The sequence below is a fragment of the Centruroides sculpturatus genome, unplaced genomic scaffold (genome assembly GCF_000671375.1).
Source record: "Centruroides sculpturatus isolate CEXI.00-Female unplaced genomic scaffold, Cexi_2.0 scaffold695, whole genome shotgun sequence".
In the NCBI taxonomy this organism is placed as follows: Eukaryota; Metazoa; Arthropoda; class Arachnida; order Scorpiones; family Buthidae; genus Centruroides; species Centruroides sculpturatus.
In genome coordinates, this window is record NW_019384921.1 from 321,595 (window position 1) to 349,134 (window position 27,540).

Consider the following 27,540-nt stretch of genomic DNA (forward strand, 5'->3'; position numbering starts at 1 on the left):
CGGTTGCTATTTTTAAACATTTCTTATTATCCAAATTAAGTTTTCTGCTTCTTTGATTAAAATATTTTTTAAAATAAGCTAAATATTTATTATTGTTTTCATTGAGCCAGTATGACAGTTAACGTTGACAGTATAATATTTCTCTTGTAATGTCGTTAGTATGTGTACCATCAACGTGGGTGGAGTCTTCTACTTGTCTTAAATTTCTTTTTTTTCTCCTCTTTTTGTCCTGGACTTTTGTTGAAAACCGTGATTTGACTCAATTCTGGGTTAATTGAAAAGAAATGAGAACAGGGATCTGAGACCATCTTTCTTTATAGTTCATGTTCTATTCCTATGTAACTAATTGTTTAATAGGAGGAGGAAATTATTTAAAAGGTTATTTTGTTTGCATTTGGGCGTTGCTACCATACTCTATTATATATCTCATACCAAACAAATTTATTATAAACTGCAATATCTGTTGAATCTATTAAAATAAATTAATGACGTTTCGAATTGCTTTATTATTATTATTATTTTTTTTAATGTTAATTATCTTTCATGAATTTTGATAAATACTTATTTGACTTTTACTTTTTCTTATTGTTAAAATCCTATATGTTAATATAATCCATTGTCATAGTTTTTATTGAGGTGCGAGTCATCGTTCCTGGTTGGAATGGTAGGACACACCTGACACCTGGAAACTGTCAACATAGATAGATGTTTGACGCATAACTTTACTCGAATGTGTAGGTTTTACTGCTTTATTTAATTTTTACCAATTTTGTTATCTCTTATTGAAGCCAATTCAATTGAATTATAAAGTGTTTATCATATTTCGTTTACTGTTAATAAAAGGAGAGGTAATAAATCATATAAAATTTGTTACAAATTTATATAGAACATAAACTAGGATTACTTAAGATATGCTATTAAAGTATGTCAGCCGTCAATCACCTTACGTTATTCTAATTAATAAATCTTATATTGTCTTAAAGGAAACTAATGAGACGTAAAATAATCACGTTTTTAAACATTATTATTTTGAATTTATCCAGTGAGTCATTTACTTTTTTTTTTTAAATTAATTAATCAGGAATTTATAAATAGTTAAATAATCTTATAAACTTACGGATATTAGAGGCGAAAGGATTTAATTATGGTGGATAATTCGCATATTTTTGTTTCTAACTCGTGCAAAATTCTTATACTTGGAGCAGTTAAACTGAGATTTTCGTCTCAAAAACCGAAACAAATTAAACTAAATTAATTAATTGGCACGTAATAAATGCAAGGATACTTTTATGTGGGTGTTACTCTGAGGATTTGGCACTTTATCAATAGAAATTTTGTCGCGTAATTTCGTAAATTGTCATAAAAAGTTACCGAGGACAGTCGGGTGTGGTTATCACGATGTCACGATTTCGTCACGAACACAACCGTAGAAACAATGCAATTTATGACGTTATTCCGGAGCAGAGAAGTGCTTCGGATCGGTTGAGCATTTTATAAAGTGTGAAGGACGGCGACAACACCCTTAAAAATGGTCAACCGATCTATCATTGCAACTAGTTATTTATTACAAGAAACTTGAGGGCGGTGGCATGTTGTTACAATAGTTTACTTGTCTGAACTGTCATATAAGTTGTTGTTGGGGATAGATTGTGGTCAGATCGCCTTACAAGGATGTTGCGTAAATTGTATGCAATTAAAGAAGTTTGTATCTTACCTTCTCTCCTCAACTGTTTAATATGTTAAATTCTTATACGATTTGAAAGCGAAACGATAGAAGTTTTTCTCTCTTTTAAAAATTTTATATAATTATAAATTAATTACAAAAAGATTTCATTTTTTAACAAAGTTTTTATATTGTTATTAATTTTAATTAGGTTTCGGTAAGACGGAATTTCGGATTTTTGCTTTAGCCTAGATTCCTCTAGAAATATGGGGAAATAGGAAAATTCCTAAGCTGCTTGACTACTGTAAAACCTGCACGATAATAAAATTCGCTAAATAATTTCTTCTATTACTGTACTGAAATCGAAAAGTAGGAAACATCCATTGAAACAGTCATTTTTTTTCTTTTTAAATATTAAATTTCGAAATTTAACAGTGGTAGCTAACTTAAAAATTGTCTTATTATTAAATTAATTAACCAGTTTTTAAGCATTATTTAATAACAGCATAAATTACTATCCGTTAATATCATATATACAGTCGACCCTGTGAGGACCACCGCCCTCCAAAAATATATATATATATTTTTTAATAGATAACGTTCTTTTTATAATTCACAAAAATAATATCGATTAAATTTCAGATTTATGAGAAATAAGAGAATATATATTAATCAAATTCTTCATTTTTAAATGAATTTAAGATCAATACTTTGNGGGACCCCCCTTTTTAATATCAAGTGATTAGAATAAAACGGTTTATCATCAGAAATCTCACAACATGCCAAAGAAAAGAAAAGGCAACCAAATAATCAAAAATTATATAGAAATGAGGAACATTGCATCCCCCTTTGTTCTCGGCAATGTTTACATGAAGAACTTAGTCAAAGCAAGCAATGAACAAACAATGAGTAAGAACAAAGATGAGTCATGTCGACTCAGAAGATGACTTTAAGAAAGCTGCAAGTCATCCCCAAATAAGAAAACACTGTCCCAGCTACAACGATGACACTACCAATGAGTCATCACCCGATGATGACTTTCTCATGCTGAAAGGGTTTAAAAGGAAAGCCCCAACAAGAGAAAGGATCAGTCCTGTTAGGCAGTTCAGTTAGAGATGGGGACACAGTGAGTTAGAACACAGTTCAGTCAGAGAGGAGACACAGTGCAGTCAGAAAAAGGCAGTCCCGTTAGAAAAAAACAATATATTAACTTTAAAATGTTTATTATATAGCCTATATATATTTCTTCTATACTTAAACTTATAGTCTACTTGCTGAATTTCAGTTCGATAGTTTATAAATTAAAAAAATAAATTTTACAATAGTAAACGTATGCATTATGTGCAACAAAAATGGCGAACATGTGCATTATGTGCAGCAGAAATGGGTAATATATGGCATTATGTGCAGAAGAAATAGGAAATATATGGCATTATGTGTTAATACATGCATTAATAGAGTATACATGCATGCAAATAATGAATATAGGCTATACATTTGATTATACACACGAATTGAAATAATGGATGTAAGAATATCAACTAAATAAAAATTATTTAATTTTGGCAATTAAGAGGAAAAAAAATTAACTTACTTAAATAATAAAATTATAAACCCAAAATTTAGTTTTATGCTTCTACTATTAAACTATCAAATTTTGATACGATTCTAGATGCGATCCATAGTAAATCGTATACACGAAAAAATTAACTTTTTACGTAGTGTTTCTCGGCATACAAATCTACATAATACTGCTAAAGCATTAGATAAGCGAATCCTTATTGATAAGATTGATACACGAAATGAATTTTAATTTCGTAAAATAAATAAAAATAAATAAATTCTGCATTCTGAAAGATTTAAGAGCTTTCAAGCTCTTTATTATTACACTTAACATTTTTATCTCATTTAAATGATTAAACTAAAACTAATGATAATTTAAAAACTATTTTAAAAGGAAACTTTTTCTGTCTTTTATTACCATTAAACTTATAATTTTACTCTTACATTATGAAACACGTAATGGAAACTTTAGAAAAGTTTTTTTTTTAATACAAGATTATCCTGGAAATTAAATAAATTAGCTGATTGAAACATCCAAATTTAATTCAGAAACTAATTATTACATTCTTAAAATTGTTAAACATGAAAGTGCAATTAGATTAAAATATTTCAAGATGAAAATTATCCACGTTGTTCATCTCACTCTTATAAAACGACTTTCTATTTGTTAAAAAATTTCGTATAAAAAATAATAGGCTACAAGTTATTTATTAGTTCAAATTAATAATAATTTGAACTAATAAATAAACTTATAATTCTATTGTTATAACACGCAGAGAAAGGTGACAAACTTTTTAATTATTTAATTTTAATTAAATTAAAGCAAATACAAAAACACTTTGATTAATAGTAGAAATACTTATTTATTAGTCTAATTATATATAAATTATATTTAATTATTTTAAAGGTTTTCTTATTTATTGAAGTCTACGTCATACACGCTATGCATATTTCATATAATAGTAATTTTTCTAACGTTTAGCCAAGATGAAATGATGATAACTATNTATAATTATAGGAATTATGCAATATATAATAAAAATGATTTTTATGTGGATCTCATATGATTAATTATGTTCATAAAGATTAATAGTTTCGATAATATGTATAGCTAATGTAATAATATGAAATTAACAGGTCTACTTCGTGGGCTAAGTAGATAACTTAATTAATATTGGGCTTACGAAAGAGCCAGAAGGCTCATCAATTAGAGTCTATAAAAATCTAGAGAATTAAAGGTTTTTTTTTATCATTATAAAGACATATCAATCAGTTAATTTTTCTTATATTAAGAAGTAATAAACAACATTATAATATACTTATATATAAATTATTTTAGCAGTAATTTAATCTTTAAACTCTTAAAAGTAAGACAAATATCTTTAAAATATAATAGTAATTTTTCTAACGTTTAGCCAAGATGAAATGATGATAACTATTATATAATTATTTAGAGAACGGGATGTTCTTTACAATAAACACGTGTTATTTTTAATTACTTCATTGGGAACCATTCAAAAAGCATATTTTCCTAAAGGTCTATTTGTTCGTATACCTGCAACGTACTGTACAGTACATAATAAATTTTCTTTTCTTTCTCTCCCACGCACGCATCTTCTAAAACTGCACTTGGCGTTTCTGGTAGCGTACCTACTCACTTTTCATAAGGGATTTTTTCATGAATAATGACTCTACTGACAGAAGCCATATTTTGAGTCTTCATCAATGCTACTGCCGCTTTCGTAACTTAGGCTGAATAATGTCTTCCTTTCTAAGTAATGCACTAAAAGAAATGAGTTTCAATTTTTATACTTTTATTCATTCCGTTTTCTTAAAAAGAAAAAAAAGTTAACGTAGTTACTGCTTCTCGAATTTCTAAAATTTTTGACATTGCTGCTGGATTTTTTGAGGTGTTGCTGAAATATTATTTATGAATAATTTGACATTTTTATTAATATAATGTTTTCTAATTATATTTACAATTCTAGATTTAATTCTGAAATATTTTATTCAGTTTAAATTGTATTTTCTAATAAATAATGCAGGGCAGGATGACATCTTTTTCTTATCGTGAATATTAAATGTGACATCGATGAGCGAAGGATCATACTAAACAAACGATTATTGTCGTTTTTATTTAAGAAAAATATAAAATAATATACAAAGAATGATGCATTTTACTTAAAATTAATTTAAAACATAAACTTTTGCGTAAAAAATTCGTTCTTTTCTATTGTCTCCAAGAGAATTGACAATAAATGTATTCACACGCACAGCCTGGTATTCTTGTAAAAAGTAGCCATTAAAAAAATATTAAAGATAAAAATGAATAATTTATATACTCTATTATTCAATTATTATACAACTAAATTAATTATATATTGTCTATCGAAGTAGTAAAGCATTTAAATACCTTTATTTACCATTTAGTGTTTGAAGAGAGAATAGGAAAATGTGCTAACCATAAATGTAATTATTAAAATATCGTTTTAAATATCCTAAATAAATATATTTTAAAATATTTCGATAATTCTTATAACTAATTCATACAGATACAACATGATAAACATCTCTTCTGTAACTTTTGACTGTGTATGATGGATTACTTTCAGAAGGATTGATGATCGGGTCAACCAAGTTTATTCATAATAAACAGAGTTAAAATTCATTTATTTTTCGAAAATTTTATAAGCTTTTACTTATTTATTTTCTATTATTTAACCACAAATATAATTATCTAAATTACAATCCTTTAATAAATATATTATTTCCGTTATCTTATCTTTTTCTTATGCAAATTACTTGATTATAAAATTGCTTTCCACAAATTTTATTACGTTATTTTTCCATGTTTATTTTATCCCTTAAAATTCTTGAATTGTTATTAGATTATTTATATTTTTCTATTAAAAAATTTATTCATTATATTTTATAACTAAGCACTTTCAAAAATTGATTTTAAGCAATATTTATTTCAAGCATAGCATAAAATTGGGAGAATATATTATATATTTATATACGTAGACCTAATAATTCTACAAAAAAAACAAAAAAATAGATTATTTTTTTGAAAATAGGTTTAATAAGAACTAGTTTTTTCTAAATTTTGGACAGCTGAAGGCTATTATTTGATCAAACTGCTTACCATATATTATAAAACCGCCAGAAAGATTATAGTATTTATATGTAAAATAAGAAGAACAAAACCAAAAATTATTATATTTAAAGGGAATATTCTATCGTATCGATTCTATATAAAAATAATCATAAATATTGAATTTCTACATTTTTTTAAGGGGATAAATTTTAGTGAAATTTGATTTTTAGGCTAAGAATAACTTCCACCCTTTAAAGTCTTATATACATGTCGACCCCCCTATAACACTGTTGATAATTCCGTTTTATATGAATTCCATGTTGTACGAGTCACTTAGATTTTACATATACGTGTTCCGGGCTATGGACGGCTCAGGTATTTGTAAAATATAAGTGACTCGTACAACATGGAATTCATATAAAACGGAAAAATCAACAGTGTNTGAAGTCTACGTCATACACGCTATGCATATTTCATATAATAGTAATTTTTCTAACGTTTAGCCAAGATGAAATGATGATAACTATTATATAATTATTTAGAGAACGGGATGTTCTTTACAATAAACACGTGTTATTTTTAATTACTTCATTGGGAACCATTCAAAAAGCATATTTTCCTAAAGGTCTATTTGTTCGTATACCTGCAACGTACTGTACAGTACATAATAAATTTTCTTTTCTTTCTCTCCCACGCACGCATCTTCTAAAACTGCACTTGGCGTTTCTGGTAGCGTACCTACTCACTTTTCATAAGGGATTTTTTCATGAATAATGACTCTACTGACAGAAGCCATATTTTGAGTCTTCATCAATGCTACTGCCGCTTTCGTAACTTAGGCTGAATAATGTCTTCCTTTCTAAGTAATGCACTAAAAGAAATGAGTTTCAATTTTTATACTTTTATTCATTCCGTTTTCTTAAAAAGAAAAAAAAGTTAACGTAGTTACTGCTTCTCGAATTTCTAAAATTTTTGACATTGCTGCTGGATTTTTTGAGGTGTTGCTGAAATATTATTTATGAATAATTTGACATTTTTATTAATATAATGTTTTCTAATTATATTTACAATTCTAGATTTAATTCTGAAATATTTTATTCAGTTTAAATTGTATTTTCTAATAAATAATGCAGGGCAGGATGACATCTTTTTCTTATCGTGAATATTAAATGTGACATCGATGAGCGAAGGATCATACTAAACAAACGATTATTGTCGTTTTTATTTAAGAAAAATATAAAATAATATACAAAGAATGATGCATTTTACTTAAAATTAATTTAAAACATAAACTTTTGCGTAAAAAATTCGTTCTTTTCTATTGTCTCCAAGAGAATTGACAATAAATGTATTCACACGCACAGCCTGGTATTCTTGTAAAAAGTAGCCATTAAAAAAATATTAAAGATAAAAATGAATAATTTATATACTCTATTATTCAATTATTATACAACTAAATTAATTATATATTGTCTATCGAAGTAGTAAAGCATTTAAATACCTTTATTTACCATTTAGTGTTTGAAGAGAGAATAGGAAAATGTGCTAACCATAAATGTAATTATTAAAATATCGTTTTAAATATCCTAAATAAATATATTTTAAAATATTTCGATAATTCTTATAACTAATTCATACAGATACAACATGATAAACATCTCTTCTGTAACTTTTGACTGTGTATGATGGATTACTTTCAGAAGGATTGATGATCGGGTCAACCAAGTTTATTCATAATAAACAGAGTTAAAATTCATTTATTTTTCGAAAATTTTATAAGCTTTTACTTATTTATTTTCTATTATTTAACCACAAATATAATTATCTAAATTACAATCCTTTAATAAATATATTATTTCCGTTATCTTATCTTTTTCTTATGCAAATTACTTGATTATAAAATTGCTTTCCACAAATTTTATTACGTTATTTTTCCATGTTTATTTTATCCCTTAAAATTCTTGAATTGTTATTAGATTATTTATATTTTTCTATTAAAAAATTTATTCATTATATTTTATAACTAAGCACTTTCAAAAATTGATTTTAAGCAATATTTATTTCAAGCATAGCATAAAATTGGGAGAATATATTATATATTTATATACGTAGACCTAATAATTCTACAAAAAAAACAAAAAAATAGATTATTTTTTTGAAAATAGGTTTAATAAGAACTAGTTTTTTCTAAATTTTGGACAGCTGAAGGCTATTATTTGATCAAACTGCTTACCATATATTATAAAACCGCCAGAAAGATTATAGTATTTATATGTAAAATAAGAAGAACAAAACCAAAAATTATTATATTTAAAGGGAATATTCTATCGTATCGATTCTATATAAAAATAATCATAAATATTGAATTTCTACATTTTTTTAAGGGGATAAATTTTAGTGAAATTTGATTTTTAGGCTAAGAATAACTTCCACCCTTTAAAGTCTTATATACATGTCGACCCCCCTATAACACTGTTGATAATTCCGTTTTATATGAATTCCATGTTGTACGAGTCACTTAGATTTTACATATACGTGTTCCGGGCTATGGACGGCTCAGGTATTTGTAAAATATAAGTGACTCGTACAACATGGAATTCATATAAAACGGAAAAATCAACAGTGTTATAGGGGGGGTCGACTTGTACATTACACTTTTATTTATTATAAAAATTAAATTTTAAATTAGATTTTATAAATTTTAAAAGAAGAAAATAAATATATTTCATTTATTTATTTTAATTTTTATCAATATTGATACTACACAAAATAAATAAAAGAAAAAAAATTATTAAATAGAGTTTACAACTATAATTATAGGAATTATGCAATATATAATAAAAATGATTTTTATGTGGATCTCATATGATTAATTATGTTCATAAAGATTAATAGTTTCGATAATATGTATAGCTAATGTAATAATATGAAATTAACAGGTCTACTTCGTGGGCTAAGTAGATAACTTAATTAATATTGGGCTTACGAAAGAGCCAGAAGGCTCATCAATTAGAGTCTATAAAAATCTAGAGAATTAAAGGTTTTTTTTTATCATTATAAAGACATATCAATCAGTTAATTTTTCTTATATTAAGAAGTAATAAACAACATTATAATATACTTATATATAAATTATTTTAGCAGTAATTTAATCTTTAAACTCTTAAAAGTAAGACAAATATCTTTAAAAATACTTAAAAATTAAAATATGGCCTCGAAGAAAGATGGATGTTTGTCAGAGATAAAAATCAACAAGACAACAATTTGATAGTTGAAATAAAGTGAAATTTCGGAAGATAATCCAATAAAATTCGATATATTAAATAACAAATTTGTAGAAATTTTATTTAAATTCTTTTCATAAAAATATATAAAAAAAAAAAAGATTAAAAGAATTTCACATCATTAAAATGGATAAAAATTAAATATTCTTATAATAAATATAATCTATCAGAAAAAAACTATGTTAATTTTTTAATATAATAATTTTGAGTATTATTTATAATTGTTAATTAAATTATTTACGTATTTAAAAGCTATAAAATTTCAAAAAAATATAAAAGATAAACTCTGCCCCTTTATGTGGGCTTCTCTTCGTAAAGATTATACTGCAGTAAAGCCGACATTACGCGGTGGAATAAATTTTATGCGCTCGAAGCGATGTTCATGTTAAAGTGTATTTATAAAACTTTTATCTAACGAAAAAAAAAATTGTTTTTTTTTTNAAGTATTTTGCATCTTGAATTTATACAAATCAATAAAACTAACAGGAATCACTAAACTGCTAATATATTATTATTACGTCATCTAAATTTAATGAAAATTGATTGAAAACTTAAGATACGGTATATGTATAATTGGGAATTTTAATGAAATAATAAATAAAATTTCTATCATCCTAAATCTGCTCTAATCCAAACACTGTTAATTCGAATCAACTGTTTTTCCGATAAATATTTCAATGATAAACCGAAATAAATCACAAATTATCTTTTCAAACTGAGACGAAATTGTTAAATTAATACATATTAGACATTTTCACATAAATAAATGATTGTTCAAGAGTTAGTTTTCTCATCATTGCATACCTTGGGTATGTCACGCGATCCAGTATTTGATATCACTAATCCAAACAATCCCTGACAATAATTATTTCGGATTACCAAGAGTTTATTTTACTTATTAATAAAAATGACAATATCAATATTATGATGAATAAAATTTAGCCTATATTTTTTTTATTATTATTTGGGCTCCAATTTAAAGGATTATCTCTTTATATTACGGTTTTAAAGAGGTAAGATTCGAGTTACGATATAGATGAAGTATAAATAATAATTCTTTAATATTTTGGCATTAATTTCTGCATAAAAACATGACCTGAATGGGAGGGACTATTACCGCGAATTGAGGAAACGTGTTACGATGAAATAAAGATGATATATCTTGTTTAGACATCTAAATTATATTACACGCAAAAAATTACTATTACGCGAATAAGCTTTATAGAAAATTGCATATTTTAAAAGCCGTCAGACCAATTTTCAACCAGTACATTTATAGAATGCACAATTGCTTAACTCCTTTAGCTTGAGGCAAAATGGTCGCACCCACAGCCTTGTTCGGGATTCCTGGATAGGTGATAGTCTGCAAAACTAATGTTTGTCGAAGGTGAAGAGGACTGAGAGCCAAATAGCATATTTAAGAATGTAGAGTGGTTCCGTTTTAAGATTTCAGTCCTTATCAAGAGTACGTCATGACAGTTTTTTTTTTTTTACTCCTCTTCAAAGGTCATTAAGTGGCGTCACATTTATAAGTCACCTCCGATTGTACGATAACCCATATATGGTGATGAAGGTTAACAACAAGTAACAAATGAGTGAATTGTTATCTTCATTACACCGAATCGATGATAATAGAGATAAGAAAAGAAAGGTCACTACTCGCGGGTCGCGGAGTGTTCGGGTAATTAGCTTGACCCCTACACGTGCCCATTGTAAAGTTGGGACTATCCCCGTGAATGATTGGCCAATTGATACCACGTGGCAGGGGTTGACGACAGACGTTTCAGATGCACGCTCACACTTCTTGTTTTTCTTAGTTTTCACTTAATAGGAGCGATATAAACTTTATAAATAACACGAAATTGCTGTTATTAGATTTAGAGTTTTTTTTCAAAATTTCTCTCACGAAACGAAAACATCGCATATAACCTAAATCGGAGTTAATTGATGAACTGTTTAATCTCACTAGGCAGAGCGTTATCCAGCAGCATTTTCGTGCCAGACCCTAGGATCTATGAAAATGGAGAGCAAAGTATATTAATCTTCCCATACGCTCTCAACTTATCCTTGTCGACCCGCAGAATTAACTTTAGGTTGTTGACACCTTGTTCGGGCAACTCATTCGATTAATTAACTGGGTACAACCCTTATCTAAAACCGAAGAAGGGGCTCGAATTGGGAAAATAAAATAGTTTAGACAGAATACCACATTATACTGTTATAACCATTTATTTTTTATTTTTTTTACTTATTTGCATAACGTTCTACAAAACGCAAACGTCATTCTGGCACAGAATAAGATTTACGATTATTTAGTGTTTCGTTCTACCGAATTTTTCGTGTTGTTTATGAATGATCATCTTTAGTTGTAGGTTTAGATTATTATTTAAAAGAAAGAAAAAAAAAAAAAAACAGGTTAGTCAATGTAAAGAAAGTAGGCTAAACGTGAGTCATTATAGTTTCACCTGGGTACCATGGTCGCCCTTAAGTCACTTCGATGATTGGACATTACAGCGATTTTTAAATACCAGAAGTTTCATTTATAGCATTCGCGATTTCGATTGCCCCTGGTCGTGCAAACTTTTACAAGATTAGTTTGGCCTCGGGAAGAATCCTGCAACCTTTTTCCTATCTTATTTTTTTCATTCCTAATTACCACAATTTCTAACGGTTGCTTTTATGATAATGGAAAGTTTCACTTCTACAAATATAACGCGCAGCATCTTCCTTATTTGTAAAAGTATATTTTATCTCAAATAAAGTAAATTGGTAACGTTCGATACTTTTTAAACAGGCGAGAAGCGAAGGGGGTAAAAAAAATCAAATATTAAAATCTCCGAGACACAGAAATCGCGACTTTAATATTCAAATATATATATATATTTTTTAATAGATAACGTTCTTTTTATAATTCACAAAAATAATATCGATTAAATTTCAGATTTATGAGAAATAAGAGAATATATATTAATCAAATTCTTCATTTTTAAATGAATTTAAGATCAATACTTTGAAAATAATTCGATTTTATTAATTTACTCTTGTCTTATAGGCCATAGAATTGTCAATATTGGATTGAAAACATCGTAATTACATCGGATCTACTGAACTTTCGAGAGATTGCCATAGGCTGTCCCTTATCTGATAAATGAATGAGTAAACAACTCGAATACTAAGTACGTAACGTATCTCTTTAGGTTTTTTAATCAGATAAATATAAAAACAAAACGAATATAAACCTGTATAAATATATGCCATATTAACATTTTTATACGATAACTATTGTGTACATAACTTATTTATATACAGATGTATCATTTATATGTTAAAATATTATGCAAATATCTATATATATATTTTTTTCCTTTCGTAAGATTTTCATTAATAATTTACCATTCTCAACAATAAGTTCCACACACACACATTTGTTCCGTTTCCACAGTGTCCACACACACACATATATATATTTTTTTCCTTTCGTAAGATTTTCATTAATAATTTACCATTCTCAACAATAAGTTCCACACACACACATTTGTTCCGTTTTTAAATTCCAAAAAATAAGTGCATAATTTATTTATATTTAATGTCTTTATCATTGTATTAAATTTAAATCGGTAAGATTAAAATAAAAGTCGAAAATAAATTATTGTTGTATAGAAAATTCCGAAGACGTTTGGAAATTCAATAAGCATTGTTCCTTTTTGAGTGATCCTGTCAAAATTCGTTGTAAGCTTGAAGATTTTCACAATGTTAAATCGCTGTATTATTTCCTACGAGTTCGTGTGATTGCATTGCCATTTTATTTCGAAATTGTGTCCAAAGGTTAAGAGAACATAATCGTGATTTTGCATAGGGCATATACTAGTTGGAAGTCATTAGCTAGAAGCATCTTTCTATTCAATACAATACACGTTAATTACTACATAAAATATAGACCTAAGTGGCTTTAATTGTTTTTTTTCCCCCACTCTATTCTTTGTTTCACACAACAAAAGTAAAATAAAAACGAGTTGAAAACTAAAGATACCCTTTAAATTCTAAATTATACAAGAATTTCATATTTTTTCCAAGAGAAATTTTTACCTGGAAAGTAATATTACACAAACTAAACATTGATTATGGAGTCGAATGCTTAAAATTTGACCTTCGGAGATTGGATTGGCATCAATATAACATAAATAAAGCTGTTGTATAGTGCGACAGCTCGGAGACTGGCTGTCACCAATGCTTGCTTGGTGATTAATTTCGAGCGTGGTTCAAGCTGTGTAAGTACCACTTGTAGCTCCGTCATCGTGTTTGTCCCTGGGAGGCCTGGATTAACCACATTCGCCTTTCCTGAATTTTATCCCATCACTCTTGGAAAAAACTTTTTAATTTTCGACTAAAAGCTAGTCTTATCTAGTTACAATTTTTTTTTTCTTTTCTTTTCCACAAACAAAGGAATGACATTTGACCTCGTAATCCTCTAGCATAGAATTTACGAAAAGGAATCCTGGAATGTAGACTATCTACTTTTATTTAAAATTATCTCGAAAATTAGTTTTACAATTTTTATATTATACAGTCCAGAATTCGTTTTTGAAGTTTCGTATGAAAATAATATCCCTGTCGGATGGGAAATTTCACGTTTTTGCTACGGTCTGTGATATTGCGTGACAAGATCAGGATGTTTAGATGTTCAATTATGGGAATTTCTACACAAAATGTCCTCATAAAAACTTTATCTCACTTAAGACAAATTAGAAACATTTAAAAAGAAATAAAAGTGAAATCTTTCTGATAGACTTACACTTAAAAACAGAAAAAGATATGGTTTATATTCGTCCTAAAAATGATGAAAGATACATATAATATATTAAATGAATGAATTTTATAATTAAACTTAAGTGTAGAAAGAAAATAATATTTTCCACGTCCTGAAAATATGACATTATTTTAAAATAATTATGTGTAGTCTTCGTATGTTTTTTTTTGTGTACCAATTTTCCCAATATTAGTTGTTTAAGTTATCCTATAGTGTTTAACACGATGTAAGAATGTTGTTAGCTGTCAACTTGATGTGAGAATTTGGCGTTTTTGTCACGTTCTCTTAAATTGCGTGACTTGTGACCCCCGAGATAAAAATGGAGCGAAAAGAAATGAGATAAGAACATGTAGCGTGCAAGTTAGTCGAGATTGAAGATTCAGCGGACAAGGAGAGGTCCGGACAGGTAAGAGTAGGATGGGTAGGGTTAAATGTGGCCCACAGGTAACTAGTTCACGTCAGAATGATGTTACATCCCCTAAGGGTTCGTGGGTTATCGGATGCAAACCCATTTTCTGGACTCCAATGTGGACAGTATGTTAAAGAAGAGTTAAGAAAGATAAAAGTCGCTGACATTTTGAAACCATTAAAGCTGTAAAATGGGCACGATTTACTCAACTAGTAAGTCTTATGCCTTGTTAGGGAATACACTCTCAAATTTTCATATTTTTTCTAAGAAAGATATAATCATCTGGTTACGGCCAAAATAAAGTACCCATTTGATATTATCGCACTTCGCGTGTCTTGTATAAAATGGCAAAATTATATCTGGTAAATATACATCCTGTTTTATGCAATTGAAATAATATACAAGTAAATTATAATTTACGCTTTGAATATTTAAACTATCAATATTTCAAACAAGAATATCACGACGTTTTTAATAATATATCATCATTTGAACAAGTCTATTCAAAAATTTAAAGAGCTTATAAATTAAAATAATATTATACTGTATATAAAACATTCCTAACTGTCCTGCCTAAGGACGAACAACTGAATGTTACGTGCTCTTCATTTTTGCTTATTTATATTTCTCGAAGCGGATTAAAACAAAAGTTATAACTTTGTTTTTTAAAATAAAGCATCCTTTGAACCCTGATTTATCCTTTAAAGCCTATTGCCAAACTGATCTAACTAATGATAATATGAAGACAGCTACCGGTTTTTCACTGTCATAGAATACACTACACTATATTCTATTATTTAATATTTATTAATCATCAAGAGTTTACATTCTATTAAGTCAAACTACGAAAGAGAAACAGTAAAAAAGGACTAAGAATCCTCAGAGATATAGTATTGACGCCATCTTGTCCACTTCAACTTGGAACCCCACTGGGAGCCTGATTACGGCAATATATTAAACAGACCTCATGTTACAAACTTGTCATTTGCTGGAGGTTTTCGTTACCACCCATAGTAACGAAGAAAAGTCGAGAGAATCCAATAACTTATTCATTCATCCAGTTTAGTCAGTTAGAAGATGCAATCTTATCGCGTAAACTACCGAAATATTTGAAAGCTTCTATGTGTAACGGAACAGAAAAACCAGCTTCAAATATATGTCATTGACGATAATGTGCTGCCTCCTCTCAACAGAACCGAGAATATGGCGAGTTAGGTTAAGTGGTCTACTATCATCACGTCAGACCCTAAATTGTTCTTAGCGGTTCCATTGAATGCTGACAGTTATAATAAGCATGTGCCAAATCAATCAATGAACAACGTGCTGTTTATACTTAATACTTTGTCCAGAGGGTGGTCCAAGGTAGGTTAAAACATCCGGCTAGCTCCACCTGCCTTCGTCAAGTCCAAGTAGCTGACGTCACTTACAACAAACTGATTGGCTAACAACTTTACACCATTCAATCGACTCGACTAATGAAACTTAATCGGGTTACTCTCATTCAAAATTTATAGATTTGCGGAAACAAAAACAGAAAACACTCTGCTTTTAAAGTTTAATTCTCCATTTCCATATAAAAAATAAGTATTTTTAAACTCTATAAACTGCCTTTCATCTTAACTTTCATCACATATTGAACGAATAAATGCTACTTAATATTTATCATTTTTTATTAGCTTGTCCTCTTTATATTTAATGATATCAATCCGGTCACGATTCTGAAGTTTTCTTACGAATATTATCTATGTAATTAAAATATTTATTGTGTAATGAAAGCTAAATGGATTCATAAAATGGCGAAAGAAACTAACGAAAGGCACTCGAATCAATGGAAAGTTTTAGGAAAAACATCACGAAAATAGTAAATCCTTTAGGAAAACATTCATACGAATTTCATGTACGATTTCTATTTTAAATTTACAATTGAAATTTGTATTTTGAAAAGAATCTTTAATGGTTTATTTTTTCGAAAATTATTATTTCTCCTCCTTCTCCTCCTCGATATTTAATCTTTCTATTAATAATTTAGTGAAATAATTACGCGCTACACTTATTTGTTTCACGTACTGATAGAATATATTAAATGCCGGTTTTAACAGCACTTAAGTCAGCCTAATTTTGCCTTTTTAATTTTAAATGGAACCAATATTGCGTAATGCAGTATCTATTTACGGCATAACTAAGATGCCTACAGGCACAGTCATTTCTGCAAGACTTGCTTCAGACAATGAGAACGAAGCTATTAAAGTCAACGACCAATACCTTTACCTCTAATGAAAGTATTCTAATAAATGATAGGTTTGTTAGTTATTTGCTGAAAAGAAGTAAAAAAAAAAAAAAATCGCAATGAAATACAATACAACTGACGCCATTTTAAAATGTCCATTCCATAAACGTCAGTTCGATCATGATGAAAATAGCTATAGGCATTATTATATTCGTGCCTAAGGGATGTATTTATTAACTTTCTGAATTTCCATAGGTTACAGAAAATACATTTAGTTGTTAGAATAACCGTATTATATTATAGAACAATTAAATTTATACGTCTTATGCATATACAATAGAGCTCAGGACATAGATATCATTCGAGTTTATTAAGATAAGAACGGTTAAAAACAAAGATTTCTATCATTTTTTTTAAAATTCTACATTCTATAATTATATAATTTACTTATATTTTTGTTTCTAGCAGTAAAATTTTCTTCATTTTTAAGTATAAAGCGACTCATGCGTATGCTATTCGGAACGGGAAGAATGCTAAGAAGAGTTATAAAAAAATAAAATAAAATAAAATGTAACAGCTTAAAACCAATTTTACAGTACTAAAACTACTAAAATGTTAATTAAAATTCATATATAAAGCTTTGTAATAAATTTTTCCCTAATAAAAAGAAGAATTAATAAAAATCTGTTTATGTAATAAATGTTCTTTTTATAAAAAGTAATATAATAAGATTATAATAAAACAATTTAATTTTTTAAGAGATAATTGTCCAGGCGTGGACAAGCATCACACTATATCTAAATCAAGTCCGCACCCTAAATGTCATATAGGATTTGGTATTCTGACAGGTATAATATCCTGATATCCTATTGTTCTATCCTTAAAGCGATTATCAGTGGTTCCAGATTTTAGAATCATCAACCACTCCTACTTTATCATAGGTTGACTAGTTGTCAGCTAAGAAATGTAGTCTATGTTTAATGGTAACTTAACATATTCAAATTTCTTAAAGTAATTTTTATAAAAATATGGAAAGTTAAAAAGCCATGACTAATCTAGGTTGGTCTTCTCCTCATAGCATTAAAATTATAAGGAAAAGATAGTATTTGTCTACTTAAAAATTAATTATAAATAAAATAATAATGATAATTTAAGTTAGAGTTAAAAATTTAAGCTCGAATTACCTGTTTTTCGTACGTAAATCAATTAGATAATATATTACTACAGTAAATTTACGTCTCGAACGAGTTTATGTAGACCCATAACTCCTATTTGTAATAAGTATATAGCACTTACTCCGCATATCTGATTAACAACAACAAACATAAGAGATGAGATAGATAGGAAATGAAGTGATGTTTTCAGACTTTTTTAAACTAGGTCTATGATACAGGAAGTTGTAACCGAAAGGTCACGACTGCTTAGCTCTCTTATGACCCGTTTTGTAATTCCCTCGTGGGAACAATTCAATAAGATATATATATATGAAAAAATAATTTAATCATTCTGATATTTTCAAGAACATGTCTTTAGGTTATTCTTCCTTCTGTGTTCTTTTTAACACGATTACGTTGAATGATGTACTTGTTGACACGACTTTATAAAACGGACAAGGTTAAACGAACGTAGTAACTGTATAGACCAATACAATAAAAAACTTAAGAAATTAATTGAAAATGCTTAAAGAAATTGTTTATTTTTATAATTATCTTCTGTAAAATAAAAAATAGATTTGATTTATTATAGAATGTACAATTGATAAATTTCCCAAGTCGAGTAAAGTTTCCTAAATTTTAATAGATTCGGAGTATGAAACGGATATTCATCACTCCTATCGATAAACGGGTGTGATAAATATCTGATAAATTTTAAAATCTACGTGATATTTATTAGAAACAATATATTTTAACTGTTCGAAGCATTTCAAGTTGTTATTTGATATTTTCAATTATTTATAGCCATGGGTCAACATCACATTATTACTTAGAATAACCAAAGAATTGGGTGGTCTCAAATTTAACTATTTGAATGTTTATAATTTGTAGCACTCTACCACTTAAACGTTTAAATCTTTTGTAGTTTTTCAAGTTCGCTTAAATATTCTACAGTATATAATTTGCATTGTTAAAGTTTCCATAGAAGAGTAAGAAAGAGAATGATAATAGATTATCATCACGCATAGTCTGACATAATGAGATGGAAAACTTAACAAATGTGTCGAGTTGAGACTTTATAGAACGTGACCCTTGCTCTAAATGTGACCCAGATGGCCATCGTGTTTGCCACGAAAACATAACTGATTACTCCTCGGGGTAAATGGGCCATCGTGAGAAAATAAGGGATTTATTTTTTTTTGTATCTGTGATCCTAGAATTTTGACCTGTAGTTTTGTCTCTCGGGGGAGGAAGGAAGGGTCACGTTGAGCGTTTTGGTCATCCCGACCGGCCACACCCGATTCCAATCATCACGTTACGACGTTAATATGATTACTTCGTGTTCATTCGTGACGATTTGGTTAATATTTTGATGCAGTGAAAACGTGTCTCTTTCTTATCGGGATTCTTATCGTACGGAAGGCCATTTGCATATTTATAAAGTTGCTGTTGATGTATGGGAAAGGACAAACGCCCAACATTGGTACGTGACAAAACCGTAATGTTCAAAAACTGCAGCATTGAAAGAATTAATGTGAGCGTGATGGCAATTTACAATATTGTAATAATAGGATATTGAAATCAAAGAACCCAATCTTCTTTATTATCAATGAAGAACTCTTAATGTGACTTGAATACTTTCTTTATTCCAAAGGTTTAAAATTTACTCTTTTATTATTCTTTGAGAATTTTTCACCGTGTTAAAAATTCATTTTTCAAACTATGTTTTAGAAATTCTCAGACGTTTTTAAATATTAAAATATTCTATTTTCTTTCTTATTCTCTCGGAATAAAGAAGATAATGGAGCATTTAAATCGTGTTTGATATTAAAAGAAATTTGAAAACAAAATCAAATTTCCTTCGAACTTTTAAGAAATTTCAAAATTCTATTCTTATTAAAATGTCGTTTAGATTTTATTAATAACTCGAATAAAATCGATTAAAAATCTTAAAATTATGCGTATATTTAAGCTATATACAATGGGCTTGAGAGATTAATTATGCCCAGAAGTAATGCTTTAAAATAATCTACTATTAAAAATTGTAGAACATTTCCTTTTCCCATTTTTCACAGTGTGTTTCAGTGAATTAAAAAAGTAAATTTTTACTTAATAATTACCATAACTCGATTTTATTTTCACGGTTATTACGTTTAATAAACGGGAAATGTGTTTATAAAATGAATATAACTTTTGTCTAAATATAAGGATTAAATGTAAATTATCCATTATATTGTGGAATATTTAGAAACAGGTTTATTTTATAGGTAAAAATTTATTTTATACACGCAAAATCTGCTTCAATAAGTTAACAATATTAATGTTTATGCAATCTATTTACTTCATTAAAACCTGTACTATGCATATTTTTTTACGGAAGCGAATTCTAAACTACAGAATTGTACGAGTAGACTTATGATTCTTTGTGTATAATTTATTATAAATGTATAGAAATATCGGAAAACGAGTTTTATTTGACCTTATAATACTTGGGCATTTAAAATATTTTCATTTCTTAGTAGCTTCTTCACAAATTCATGGCCGTATCATTACACGAAAAAGACCAATTGTTGCTTTATTTACTCATTGAAATGTTGAAAAATTTATCTAGGTTGACCCACGCATTGACTAGGGGCAGAAAATCCTCCATCACCTTGACAAAGATTCTTTAGAATACGACTGACCTTTACTATATATTACAACATTTTGTTAATTGTTTAAAATATCTAACAAGCCTCCGGGAATGTTATCAATCAAACAGCGAGATGACGTACTGTACAATGTTTAATACTTAACACGGAATGCCGTAAATATTCGTGTTAATCTCATCCGGATCAATCACCATCTGCTTTGACTTATGACACGTTATTGGGCTAACACCCCCCTCCAGTTTCTATTTATTTCAATTTATGGCTTGATTTTATTTTACACGATACAGAAATTGATATGGAGTCTGCTTTGAATAAATTACTGAATAAACATAAAGTACATTAAACCGAGTGTAAGTTATTTCCGTTTTATTAGTTTGAAATCGAATTCAATCACGCCACGTTGAATAATTCAGAAACCTTGCACGAAGGTCAACGATTTGTCTAACAATTGGTACACCCGATGACAACAATCATCCCCAAGACTACAGTTTGTCACACGCGAAAGCTGGATCTAAGGTCTCAGCGGGAGAGCTGGCCCCGAGGTGTGGTCTACGTACACTACTGTCTGCATACTCGTCTCCCTTCATCCTAACAAGGCATTACTTCGGGCTATATAATGCTAGGCGGGTTACCTAACCTTGGAAGGGCTTTGCTGTTCTGGCCTCTGTCTGACCCACCCTGCGGCCATGAGGGCTATGACCTGACTGGTATTGCTCCCTCCCTTCAACCGAGCATAATGCGCATAGGACGTGCCCCTCCCAAGATATCTTGACCATCGCTAAAGGAACTCGCTCGGATGACATCGGGAGCATCCCCGTGTCGGATCGCGGATAATCTATTCCAATTGTACAAAAGCAGTCACAAACAATACGCATTTAGTCGACTATTTATAACATACAAATGTGACGTAGAAGTTGAATAATGATGGCCATTGTGACGTATCTCACGATAGGGCCCGAGGTCCTCCTATTAAAATGAGTCACGGAGCCGACTTTGAGCAGACAATTAGATCATGGTCGCCAATCTGCTACTCCTAGTAATGGTTCGGTTTAATAGCAGCACCAAAGATTCCCTCCAGGTTTCGACTCTTTTTTTTCCACTTCAAAATTCATGAAGAAATCCGTCTTTATCTTAGTCTAATTAACTTCTAACGGCGATACCGAAGACACTGCAATCATCAAATATCCAAGCTAATAATCGACAATTTCGCGTAATATCTTCTCTATTAAGTAAGCCCCACAACTTCCTTCCACTATTAACACTACAAAGAACTACGTAATCAGTATCGAACAACATTGCATTCTTAATAATAATCGTCACACGTTAATGATGATCCTTCTACAATCATTTTCCTATCAGCTTACGTACGAGCTTCATTAATATCAAAGGAAAGTTTGTTTCTTAATTGAAATTTCAAAACCTCCACCGAAAAAAAATCACCCCTTTAAATGCTATATAAACGAATTAATTAATATTATAATAAATAACTAATTAAAATAGTTTTGACTCGTGTTTTTTTAAGTTTAAATTTATTAATCCTCGATGATGTCTTTCGTTTAGTCATCCATCAATGATTTTTGTCAAGCTTTTTTGGTACGTAACTTCTTCTTCACGAAAAAACGAGACATATATCTAAATTAATCGAGGTTTGTAATTAAATAATAGAATGATTTTTCTTCATTAATTAATATCTCTCGGAGAAGTAGACGATAAAAGACTTTCTTTTACCCTTATGACATCTACAAAATATTGAAGGAGTGAGCCTCGTTGCAACAGAAAAAAAAACGAAAATAAAATTAAAGATTTATTAATTATTTTAGCATTCTTGGCAAAATACCTATTGTAAAATAGTGCTTAATTATTCAAGATTGAAACAAAAGAACTTTGTTCCTTTTTTTTATTATTAGTCCCGTAAAAAAATATCCGTCGTAAATTAACTAACAAGGAAAAGCGTAGACAGCATTCGCTTACACACGGAATAGATTTCATTCTATACAGACTTGTTAATGCTTTTAGAATTAATTTGATAGAGAAGGCTTCTTCTTCTTCTTCCTCTTTATATATAACTCGTGCTTCACTATACCGTACGATGCCATTAAGAATTAATAGAATTGAAAGACATAAACTTAACTTTTAATCGTATATTTTGTCGTGATTTTTGTTTAATTCATACGTTTAAAATGTATAAATTTAATACGGGTGCTTTCAGATGATAATTCTCTAGAGGATATTGTTTTTTTTTTTTTTTAATTCTGTAAGACACAACTTCCTTATCAACTGGAAAAACTGCTGCATCATTCTTTAATGTAAATTTAATTCTACGAAACAACTTTGTAAGGAAATCCTGTTTAGAAACGAATATATCTTTGCCTATTGCAAACTTCAGTTTAAAGGAAAATGTATTAAATTTTTATAGATTCCGTCTAATCGAGCTTTGTCTTTGAATTAATACTTATCTTCTTCGACCAGAAAACAACCAATATCCATATGATACCATGAATAATTCACTGTATTTTAGACACGTGATAGTTGTTCTGATCAAATATTAAAATAGGAATATCCTATCTCGAGATACAGCAGAGTTTAGAGTGCGAACAATGTTTTGCAAATAGCAAACTTCAATATCAATTTAACGTTTATCCTGGGGCTAAAATGGAGGTAAAAGAAAGAAAAAAAAATAAAGCTTCGATGAATAATACACCCGAACAGATGATTTTTGTCTTAGATGGCCTCTTGGTAAGAATAAAAATACTTATTTGCCGGTGTTAACTGGGAAAAATGAAACGTTTGACGTAGGAGATAGAGGAAAATAAAAAGACAAATAAGTAGTTTATTTCTTTAATTTCTCAGTTTTCAGCATTTCTCTCATCTATCAAACTAGAAAGGCCGAAATGAACGATCTCAAAATTGGTTTGTCATCGTATCCGAGGATGTTGTCTACAAAAGATGTTGAGACCTTAGGGATCCCTGCGGCTGTATATAGGGGTAAGAAAGGGGGAGTAGCGTGCAGAACAGTTTCTTCTTCGGTCCTGCCTCCGGGGACTTTTCGTTCTCTCTCTCTTTACCCAAGTCTGCAAACCACCAATGGTTGGTTGCCTTCATTATTGAAAATATTTAATTGGGTTGCCCAAAGGCAGTGTAGAGTGCAGAATAAAAGCTAGTAACAGAAGAGAGAGAGTTGCTGTTTACTACTCTGCAGTATATGGTAGTAAGGGTTGCATCAATTCACCACTCTATATACGCGTACAGTTAGCGAACGCCACGGGGGTTTCGTCTCTGTAATCCGCCACATCCAATAATTACTGTCCCTTTGGCAATTCGCGCGTAGTCATGGCAACATGTGGACTACAGCAGCTGGTTCGGCGCCCAAGGCTTACGACGGCGGTAAAGTTCTTGGGGAGAGTGATCATAAAAAGCTAGGAACATATTAAAGTGCCCGAGGGTTAGGGTCGTAGCTGGAGGTGTGCTTCGACGTGATGCTAGCCGTTCGCTCTTATCGCAAACAATACTGTCTCTCCTTTTCTGGCCCTCGGGCTACTCGCTACTTCTAGTGATAGTATCGAGCTTCATCCGGCTTACCCTACCTTATCTGAGGAAGAATTTACACTTCATACAAACCACTCCCCGATAGATATGGTATGGCCGAGCTGCTTTTTACTTTTGTTTTATCCCACCAATCGTACCTATTGTTATCAATACTGTCCGTTCGAACGCGGTCGAATAAAACAACCCATTGTCGAACCGCGTGTTTGCTGTTTTATTTTTTAAAAAATGGCGGCGGGAGGATTTCTATTTAACAAACCAATATAAACAATTTTTCGACCGACCGTCGACGGTTTATCTCTTCAGGAATTTTAATTACGGTTTCGTGTTTTGTTATTGCGTTATTTATTTCGCAGCTGCCACTTTCGCTGGTGTTATGACAACATTTTAAAGCGTATGACAGCCGGGGCGTCTATGAGATTCGTTATCGAGGCGTATAATCAGTAAAATGTATAATATTTTAGACACAATTCGGGATAAACCAGAATTATATCTTCATCTACTTTCTCTCTTCGTTTCCTTCTGGTTTGTTAATGAGACTGGTACTTTTTTGTTGACCGTTTAGAAAAAATATCCCTTTCGACAAATCAAATTAAAATAATTTACAGAATTTGTTAAACGACTGGAAAGGTTTTTCAGTCGATGATAATGTCCGTGTTTGTCAGTATTGACTGCAACTATTAAAAGGAACGACTGCTCAAAATGCAAAAGTTTCATCCTTCTAGTCTAACTTGATGGTGCTGACTATGTTTGCCTTAAGCTACGGTTGCCCTTAGCAACCAAGAGGAGAGGGGTTGTAAAAAATCCTTTACTGGAATGCCTCGCAAACTTCTTTCCCTTCTTGCACTCGTCTGGCTTGGAGCAAGAGGAGAAAAGAGAGCAGGTCCCCGAAGAATTCAAACTGCTTAACAGGCTTTGCACACATGAATGAGAGTAGAATTATTCAAATGCCTGAATCCCTTCTTTTCCATCGGATAAACTTCATTTTCCGAAGAAAAGAAGATTTTTGGTTTTTGGCTTGTGACTTTCAACTCAGTTGATGTTTCTGCAATCACATTATTTTCAAATGGAATTTATTCTTGTATAAAGCCTCGTCCTGTTTGGCATTAATGATGCTTTACATATATCTTCCTCGAATACACCCCTCGTTTTTTTTTTTACGTTTCAGGAGTACACCTTAGTGTAACAAAGTACAGAAATATCCTTCCTGCCTTTTCAACTTTCAGATAAACACTTTAATTAACTCGATATATTAAAAGAAAACTAATTCCTACCCATTTCTATAACTCTCCCATTGAAAATCGTACGATTTAATTGTATCAGTATATCAACGTAGCATCCCATTAAAACGGTCCCAGGGTGTGTTTTAACAAGACACATGACTCTTATTATATTAAAATAGCCTACATCAAATATATGGTAATCTCATAAACTACAAAGTAATTCGTAATACAATTTTCAATTCGGGAATTAATTTACCAACTGGACATTAATTCCGAGCTCTATTCTTCCATCTTTAAACTCGTTTATACATCTTAAAATCCCATTTAGACTTAAAAATTCAACTAAATCCGCACTCCGCTTCTCTCTAACAAGCCATATTTACGACGTGAATATTTACATATCCGATTTTCTACTCCCAATTAATATTTGCATACGTTAAAATTTAATTTACAACATTGGAGATAGTTCTTTCAGCAAGATTTAAGTCGTATCATAGTTTATATTAAATAAAATAATTAAGATTTCTTATATAAATCAATACAGAAAAAAGTTAGAGGTTAAAAATGGGTATGTGGATCCGACTGGTAGGGGACACCTGGTGAAACAAAAAATGAGCTAGGTTAGATAGTAAGCGTCATCTATATCTGTCTGGTGTGGCTATAAACCACATAGGGGTGCTGCTCTACGTCTAGGATTGTGTCTCCGCATTTCCATCACTACCTATTTCTACAGGGGGAACATCACTTCCCGTAGAGTCGCTTAATTGTTAGAAGTACCACCCACGTGCTGATTTTTTTTCAAAAAAAAAAAAAAATAATCCCACTTAAAATCGTTATTTACATATATAATAACGATGAAACTAATATTAAAATCTTCAAAGATAAATCAGTGGAAGTAAATGCCCAGAGAAGTTTGGTACCGTTGATACTTCTTGTATAACAAGTATCTTCCGAGGGATTGTAAATTATGTAAAAATTCATTCCATTACTAGTAGAATGCATTTAAAACAATATAAAATTTATTTTAAAAAATTCTAATGATAGTATATACTTGTCTGAAATATGAAAGGCCTCTGTGTGTGTGTGTGTGTGTGTCGACATTCGATTCGTTTTAGCAAAGTGCATTTTTACTTTCAGCAAATATTTATGTATGTCTCGTTAATCATGCATGTTTCTTGTTTCATTTAGATCTTCCGATAAAGATGGAAGAAAGACGAAAGAGTAATTCCTCTTGAGCTTTTTTCGACTTTATCATGTATACCCCGAGGTCAAATACAAAAACATCAAAGTTTCTTTGAAATTTTATTTTCTGACGATTTTTCTCGCGATACATAAACAATTAGATAAATAACAAATGAACAGACGTTTTAACTAATTGTTTAAACTTCGAAATTCTTCTATTAGCAATCTCCATTAAGTTAAATTAGTTTTCTTTCCTCTTAAATAAGTGACAAGTTAATTTATTTGCGATGAAAATTTTTATTTTCTCTTCCAATTTTTTTATATATATATTTTTTTTTTAAAGTTCAAATTGGAGTGTAAATTTAAATAAGAGGAATTAACGGAAGTGACGAAAAAAATTAATTATTTGTCGGCGGAGTTCGTCGAGTTTTGTGTATAGAAAACTACACTTTGATACTTTACAAACAGATTATTGAACATTTATTTTATTTTATTGACACGCAGCAAAAAATTAACGTAATTACACTCATTATTTTTATCGAACTAATCTTGACGAAATCGGATTAACCGATTGAATATTTTAAATTTTGAATTTCAAATTAATGAGAATGTAGCGACATCTGGTACCAACATTCTTAAACTCTAAATATTTTTCTCGAAAAATATTGTTTATATATTTACTGACAGATGGCAGCACTCGAACAAATAATCAAATTTTTAAAATTTTATATAAATTA

At 29.8% G+C, this 27,540-nt stretch overlaps 1 protein-coding gene across 3 annotated transcripts in view; it reads left to right on the forward strand.

Annotated features, from left to right (window-relative positions):
* LOC111631858 (carboxypeptidase inhibitor-like) overlaps positions 1 to 27,540 on the forward strand; it is a 35,431-nt gene that overhangs the window by 4,801 nt on the left and 3,090 nt on the right. Inside the window, exons 1-2 of one of the 3 annotated variants that reach the window (XM_023376195.1) lie at positions 7,843 to 7,880; positions 12,660 to 12,783. The gene's annotated coding sequence lies outside the window, so the exon portion shown is untranslated. Of the gene's footprint in view, positions 1 to 7,842; positions 7,881 to 12,659; positions 12,784 to 27,175; positions 27,320 to 27,540 lie in introns of those variants that run through there. The other 2 variants (XM_023376197.1, XM_023376194.1) reach the window with 2 other exon arrangements.